General features: G+C 31.3%; 1 non-coding gene across 1 annotated transcript; it reads right to left on the reverse strand.

The window, feature by feature from the left end:
- Positions 1-7993: 7993 nt before the first annotated feature.
- On the reverse strand, positions 7994-8100 carry LOC139869471 (small nucleolar RNA R71). The gene has a single exon (XR_011766079.1). It is a non-coding gene; the product is annotated as a small nucleolar RNA R71 (small nucleolar RNA).
- Positions 8101-8347: the final 247 nt, after the last annotated feature.

Consider the following 8347-nt stretch of genomic DNA (forward strand, 5'->3'; position numbering starts at 1 on the left):
TCAACTATGCACGTGAATTTAATATAATATATAATTAATTAATTTAAATTATATATATTATATTTATATTTATTTTATATTATGTCGACAAGCTAGGAGCCAAAACAATGTGAGCTGTCCCTGGTCCTCATGCGAGTCGCATGGCCAGAAGGCCATTTCCATGCGAGTCGCATGACTCCAGATTTCAGGCCACATCTATAAATTTCAGTGTTTTCGCTCGATTTAAATCACACACATACACAAATATATATATACTCCGTAATATTATTTATTATTTATTATTATTATTATTATTATTATTATTATTATTAATAAGATTATTATTAATCTTATTATTTTTTTTTATTATTATTAGTGTTATTATTTTTGCGATACAAAAATAATAATGTACAAAAAAATATTACGACGGAGTGATGTCCAAGTAATTTTCAAAACGAGTTTCCGAGTGAGCTAGAGCTAAGGAAAATATGGGTTATTGCCAAGGAAATTATGGGTAATGTTCGGGGGTATTTTTGTGAATCAAACCTCGTGTTTATCATCTCCGATGCGTCTACGTGCTTTCCTGCAATATTGTATATCAATATTAAACTGTGAGTTTCATATGATCCCTTTTACTCAATATATTTTTGGGCTGAGAATACATGCGACTGTTTATAAATACTGAAAATACTAGATTTATATGCGTGAGTTTCATAAGATCCCTTTTACTCTCTACATTTTTGGGCTAAGAATACATGCAAATGCTTTATTAACCGATATACAATATTTATATGTGTGAGTTTTATTTGCTCCCTTTTTAATTGCTTTTGCAATCTATATTTTTGGGCTGAGAATACATGCACTCTATTTTAAACGCAATGGATACAAGTACATACTAAATTCTACACTGAGTTTGAACCGAAAATCCCTTAGCTTTGGTAACTAGTAACTGCCAGTTATAAGAACTGGTGGGCGCAGGTAGTAGTATATGGATCCATAGGGCTTGACATCCCCGTCCGAGCTAGAGCGCTAGCCTTTTAACGGACGTATGCTATTTGAGAAGAGTACACGTTGGTTTGCGTGTATTATTAAGATGATTATACAAAGGGTACAAATTATATATACGTTAAAGTTTAGTTACCAGGGTGCTCAATTTCGTAGAATATTTTGATAAACGTTTCTGGATGAAACAACTGAAATCTTGTGATCCACTTTTATATAATCTTTTGATAAACGTTTCTGGATGAAACAACTGAAATCTTGTGATCCACTTTTATATAATCTATTGATAAACATTTCTGGATGAAACAACTAAAATCTTGTGATCCACTTTTATATACAGATTATACGAAACACTAAAACTATGAACTCACCAACCTTTGTGTTGACACTTGTTAGCATGTTTATTCTCAGGTTTCCTAGAAGTCTTCCGCTGTTTGCTTAGATGTTAGACAAGCTATGTGCATGGAGTCTTGCATGACATATTTTTCAAGGAAACATTGCATTCACCAAATCATCACCATGTATCTTATTTTGACTGCATTGTCAATGGAAGTACTGTTGTAAACTATTATTTATGGTGATTGTCTATATGTAGAAATCATTAGATGTCGAAAACCTTTGATTTAAATATTCATTTATGGTGTGCCTTTTCAAAAGAATGCAATGTTTACAAAACGTATCATAGAGGTCAAATACCTCGCAATGAAATCAATGAATGACGTGTTCGTCCATATGGATTTGGACCGATCGTCACAAAATGAAATGCAAGAAATGCAAAGATTTATAGCTTCACAGGAGTACGAAAATGCTAGACAGAGAGCATTTGAAGATTGGCAAGTTCATCAAAACCAAATCATAGCTCATTGCCAACATATAGGTAGAAACTATATTCCTACTCCAAAACCCATATTCCCTCCCTGGTCTATAGAGATGCAACCACCGTATCCTACGTATAATCATGCCGAAGCATTTTATAGCACCTATGGTTATGCATGGAACCCCTATTGGTACCAGTATCATCCCTAGTCTACTTAGTTTTATTTATTTTGTAATTTGTAATGTTGATACGTTTAATACTTATGTTAATATTGTAATAGTTTTTATAATTTTGTAACTTTTATTCTTAGATTTTAATAATTTTTGAATGTGGGGTAATATACCAAACTTCAAAAATATGTATATATGTTTGCAGTTTATCTTATGTACACAACAGGGTAAAACAACGCATTTTCAAAGACTGGCATTAAGTTCAGCAAAAGCAACTAATTTTGACGACAAGATGCAAAATATATGTGAAATAACAACAAGACGGAATGAACAAATGATGTGCACCATTTATCATTCAGCAAACAAACGCCAATATATTTGGAAACTTTGGTAAAAATTTAATCATTTTCACACAAATCACCCTCAATAATTTAAATTGTTACTGATTTCTTGCAAATGAGGGCATTGCAAGATCTTAAGTGTGGGGAAGGGTTATAAATTCTCTCGGGTTATAAATTCTTTCGGGTTTACACTTGTTTTAATTGCCAAATTTTGTGAAAATTTGAAAAAATTTCAACTAAATGAATTCAAAATCATGTTTATACATATTTATGAACGATAAAACTAGGTGTTAATGCCGAAATTATTGTTACCTCGAGGACATAAATTGAGAAACAACCCAAAACGCTTGAATTCATTTAAAATGGGATAGAAGAGAATAAAAAGGCAAAGAAAAGAATAAATAAAAGCTAAGTGTGGGGAGAATGTACCAAGTTATTCAATTAAAAACTATCTATCACATTTTTGTATAATAATTATTGCAGGTACTTTTGCTTTGGACGATACTAATCAGTTTTACCCGGTTTACTGTAATATATTTTAAAGAAAGATGGATCTACACGATGAATCAATTCCATCATTAAAAGGAAGTAAAGTCTTCCGAAAAAGACACCGCTTCTTGATTTAGGTCAAGAAGTTGTCGTCCAGACCAGCTGTAGGTTGACAAAAAATCTAGAAAAGTCATCTCTAAAATCAGCAGGAAATCCACGGACCTCAGCATCAAACAGGGTCGCCAAGTGGTCAGATTTATCCTAACCATGAGAAGGATTTATCTTGTACAATAGGGGGCACCGTGCAAATTAGCTTGATAAGACTAATGAATCAGATCCCCAGAAAGGATAATCTCCTTAAAGATTAAAAATCAGCTTTTAAGACTGATATTACTCAGTCCTTGAGATTGACCTTAAAGATTGAGAATTCAAACTCATGGAATTCGATGATATCTAAACTCGAGCTTGAACGAGAAAATATTTTGATCAAAATACAAACCGATTTGTTTTCTGAAAACCTATTTTCAATGCGTTCATTACCATTGAACGTAAAATTCTGAGAATTCATTGGAATTCATTAGGTCACCTGAACCAAATCGGGTGTCAACCGTAAGAAATGGTGGTTGCATAGAATGGTCGGAGACAGGACCTTGTGCCAGACCGAAAAAGCATAGGATGATCTTTACTATTGCTCCTACAAAGGATAGTACTAGCATCCGACACATTTTTGGACCATAATCATATGCATGTCATTAGACATTGCCTTAACAGTTTCTTGTTCATCGCTTTCCTTTACAACCGGATGGTAGTTTACCGAAAGGTAATATACGGAACAAGTAAACTGGACGTGTTGCTTTCCCAATACAAGGTTAGCAAGTGGGTAACACAAAACCACAAGTGTTGAGCTAAAATTTTCAAATCTGAAACCCACACAACCCACAAAAATATTTTGCAAACACCGGTGAAGGGTTATTCCGGAAAACTTGTCTAGGGTAAAAGCTAGATTGAATTTTCAAAAGATCAAATGTTTTCATAAAGATCCAATTTCCTAACGGATCTAAATTTTCATAGTCATGTGGAACTGTAAACCTCCTTTCAAATGTTCACTTTGCTTTGGAAACTGAAAGTAAATCGGCTATTTGATTGCAAGTGTCGTTGACCTAAACCCGAGGCAACTGTGGATGACACACCCACCTTTAACCATGGTTCTATCGTTACTATCATTGTTTATACCACCATATCAAAATCACTGATGTACAAAGTGTGATGAATAAAAAAGTGATTCATGTATGTTTTTATTTCAAGTTCTGTATTGCTTGAGAACAAGCAACGCTCAAGTGTGGGGATATTTGATAAGGCTAAAAAGGAACATATATTTCATAGCAATATCCCTCCTAAAATAATAGGTTTTCATATGTAATTGTATTATATTTTCATTGTAATTGTTTAAATAAATAAGTGCGAAGACAAAAGGCGAAAACGAAGATTTGAAGACGCAAACGTCCAAAAAGCTCAAATGTACAAGATACAATCCAAGTGGTTCAAATTATTGATGAGAAACGTCTAAAAATGACAAGAGTACAAGTTACAAAACGCAAAGTACAAGATATTAAATTATACGAAAGGACGTTCGAAAATCCGGAACCGGTACCCGAGCCAACTATCAACGCTCGACGCAACGGAGCTGAAAGTACAAGTCAACTATGCACAAGAATATAATATAATATTTAAATAATTCATAATAAGAATAATAATAAATAATAAAAAGTTGTTAATTGAGCATAGTTAAGGGGTCATAAGTGAAAATTTCAATTCAATATTTGCCTATAAAAGGCAATTCATTTGATCGATTTATGTACACCTTTCTTCATATTTCTTTCTCTCTTCTGTAATATGTAATATATATTTATATTATAATTTTAATATAAGTTAATTTTAATAATAAAGTTATGGTTTAGTTGGGTTATTGTAAGAAATGTTTTACGGGTTTTAAGTCAAAATTCTGTCCGTGCAACGTTACGCGATTAATCACCACTGTAAGCTATGTTCTTCCTTTTTAATTTAATGTCTCGTAACTAAGTTATTATTATACTTATTTGAGCCGAAGTAATCGTGATGTTAGGCTAAAATATTAAGATGGGGTTATTGAACTTTGGACCATAATTAAGGTTTGGGCAAAAGACCGACACTTGTGGAAATTGGACTATTGACTATTAATAGATGGGGGGTATTGTCTAATTGAGTGACAACTCATTGGAGTCTGTCGAACCTATCTTCAAATTAATTAACCTAATAATTAATAATGATTATGGTTGTCCTATTTAGTGACGTTCATATGGAATCTGTTATAATCATTTAATTAATCAATTGGGTTGGGTAATTGATTATTCATTCTGATCAAGTGGATGAATTAATATTCATAAACTAATTAAAACAGGGGTGGATTACACTCAGTGATAACTGGTGTAATTGTTGACAGAAGTGATAACTGCGTCACAGTTTAAATCCTTAATCAGTTGGAATATTTGACTTAAGGTATAAGGTTAATTTGACGAGGATACTCGCACTTTATATTTATGACCGATGGACTATTATGGACAAAAACCAGATAGACGTATCAAATAAACCAGGACAAAGGACAATTAACCCATGGTAATAAATTAAAATCAACACGTCAAACATCATGATTACGGAAGTTTAAATAAGCATAATCCTTTTATTTCATATTCTATCGCAATTTTATTTATTGTTATTTTATTTATCGTCATTTATATATTTTACGCACTTTAATTATTGTCATTTATCTTTACGCTTAATAATATAAAATCGACAAACCGGTCATTAAACGGTAAAAAACCCCCTTTTATAATAATATTACTACTTATATATATATATATATATATATATATATATATATATATATATATATATAAATATAGTTTTATAAAAATATAGTACGTAATCACTAGTTCCCTGTGGAACGAACCGAACTTACTAAAAACTACACTACTCTACGATTAGGTACACTGCCTATAGTGTTGTAGCAAGGTTTAGGTATATCCCATCCGTAAATTAATAAAACTTGTGTCATATTTTGTAGTATTTTGTATTAAAAATAATACTATTTCGTACCCTCACGCTACATCATCAAGTTTTTGGCGCCGCTGCCGGGGAGCGTTAAAACGCTATATTTTTAATTTATATATGTAAAATTATAGTTATAAAAAAGTAATTTCGGGGACACTTTTTGTGTTTTCACGGGGTATTTAAGTTTTTTTTTTTTAGTTTTTGATTGATTAAAGATATATTAATTTAAATATAATAATTTAATAAATATAATAATATAATAATATTGAAATAAAATATAATAATATAATAATATTTTAGAATCAAATTTGATACGTAAAAGTTTTAAAAGTTTTAAAAAGTCGTATTTATTAAATATTTCAGGGGTATATTATGTAACTTATAATTAATAATTTCTATAATATCGCTTTCATGTGAATAGTAAATTAATTAATTTCTTTCCTTTACTATTTTGAATCGTAAAAGTTTTAAAATTTTTAAAAAGTCGTATTTATTAAATATTTCAGGGGTATATTATGTAACTTGCAATTAATAATTTCTATCATGTCGCTTTCATGTGAATAGTAAATTAATTAATTTCTTTTTATTTACTATTCATGAATAGTAAATGAGTTAAAAAAAAGTTTTGAAAAAAATAATAATAATAAAAAAATTATTAATTCCTTAAAAAAAAATTGTGTAAAAAAATCATTTTTTTTAAAGAAAAAAAATTCGTTTTAAAAAAAAATTGTAAAAAAAATCGTTTTTTTTAAAGAAATTTTTTAAAAAAAAAAAGTTTTAAAAAAAATATAAAAAAAAAAAATTTTAAAAAAAAAATTTTAAAATCCTTAAAAAATGAAATAAAAAAAATAAAAAAAAAGTTTTTTTTTTAGTACCTTTAGATTTTTAGACTCTAGTTACAATTTTTAGTATTAAGTTTAGTTTTGTCATAGTTATTTTTATTTCTAGAATTTTTAGGTTTGCCGTAAAATCCCTTAAGTGCTTATTCCTTAGACTAAGATTTATGTGCTTTAGAATTTTGCGACGCCGTTTTTCGCGCTACTTTCTTATTTTTATTTTTCGACGCCTATTTTTCGACCTTTTATTTTTCGACCTTTTTCGACGCGTTTTTTTTTCTTTCTTATTTCTCGCTATTCTAATTTTAGGATAAGATTTTTATTCTACTTCTTATCTAAATTTCTTAAAATTACGAAAATTTATTTTAAGTGGTTAAATTAATAGACATCAAAATTTCTGGTTCGTAGTAATAGTTGAATTTGTACGTGGACCGGGTTATTGGAGCCAAACAGTACTCAATTATATTGAGACCAAACGAATCCTGCCCCTCTGCTGCATCTTTTGGCTATTCGAAACGTGGGCAAAATCAGAAAAGTCTATTAATTGGATAACTTATATAATTTTTCTTTCCTTTTAAAAACTAATAGGATATTTAGTGAATGCACCGAGTAAAACGTTCACCACCTTTCATACGTTCACCACCTATAACTCGATCAAGACATCTAGCCAATATTATCACCGTTGATTTTTCTTTAGAATCATCATCTAGACGACCAAGAACTCCAACTCAAATTTCCGATAATCCATCTTTTGAACCCGACCTAACAATTGTGAATCCGGAGAATATTCAGGGACAATTCCAAGATCCAGAACCACTAATCATTCCTCCTGAACCACAAACCGTTAAATCAGAATCTTCTAGTGATTCGCATTCAACAAATTCAATTATGGAAAATCTGGAACCTCTAAGTATGGAAGACCGAATGAGAGCCACACGCACGGGCCAAGGTCACGCCATTATTATGCCAGACATTAATGCGCCAGATTATGAAATCAAAGGACAAATCCTACACATGGTAACTAATCAGTGCCAATATAGTGGTGCGCCGAAGGAAGATCCAAACGAACATCTTCGTACGTTTAATAGGATCTGTACACTATTCAAAATCCGAGAAGTTGAGGATGAACAGATCTATCTCATGTTGTTTCCCTGGACTTTAAAGGGAGAAGCCAAAGATTGGTTAGAATCGTTACCTGAAGGGGCGATTGACACATGGGATGTTTTAGTTGATAAATTTCTTAAAAGATTCTTTCCGGCATCTAAAGCCGTGAGACTTCAAGGAGAAATTGTTACGTTCACACAAAAGTGAAATGAAACATTATATGAGGCGTGGACAAGATTCGGAAGGATGTTGAGAGGATGTCCTCAACACGGTTTAGACACTTATCAAATAGTACAAATATTCTACCAAGGTGTCAACGTTGCTACACGAAAAGACATTGACATAACAGCTGCTGGTTCCATTATGAAGAAAACCGCAACTGAAGCTTACAAAATTATTGATAACACAGCCTCCCACTCTCATGAGTGGCACCAAGAGAAAGATATATATCGTTCATCTAAAGCGGCTAGAGCCGATTCTAGCCATAACATTGATTCCGTTTCCGCAAAAATAGATGCTTTC

This window comes from Rutidosis leptorrhynchoides, chromosome 9, assembly GCF_046630445.1.
Source record: "Rutidosis leptorrhynchoides isolate AG116_Rl617_1_P2 chromosome 9, CSIRO_AGI_Rlap_v1, whole genome shotgun sequence".
NCBI classification, from domain to species: Eukaryota; Viridiplantae; Streptophyta; class Magnoliopsida; order Asterales; family Asteraceae; genus Rutidosis; species Rutidosis leptorrhynchoides.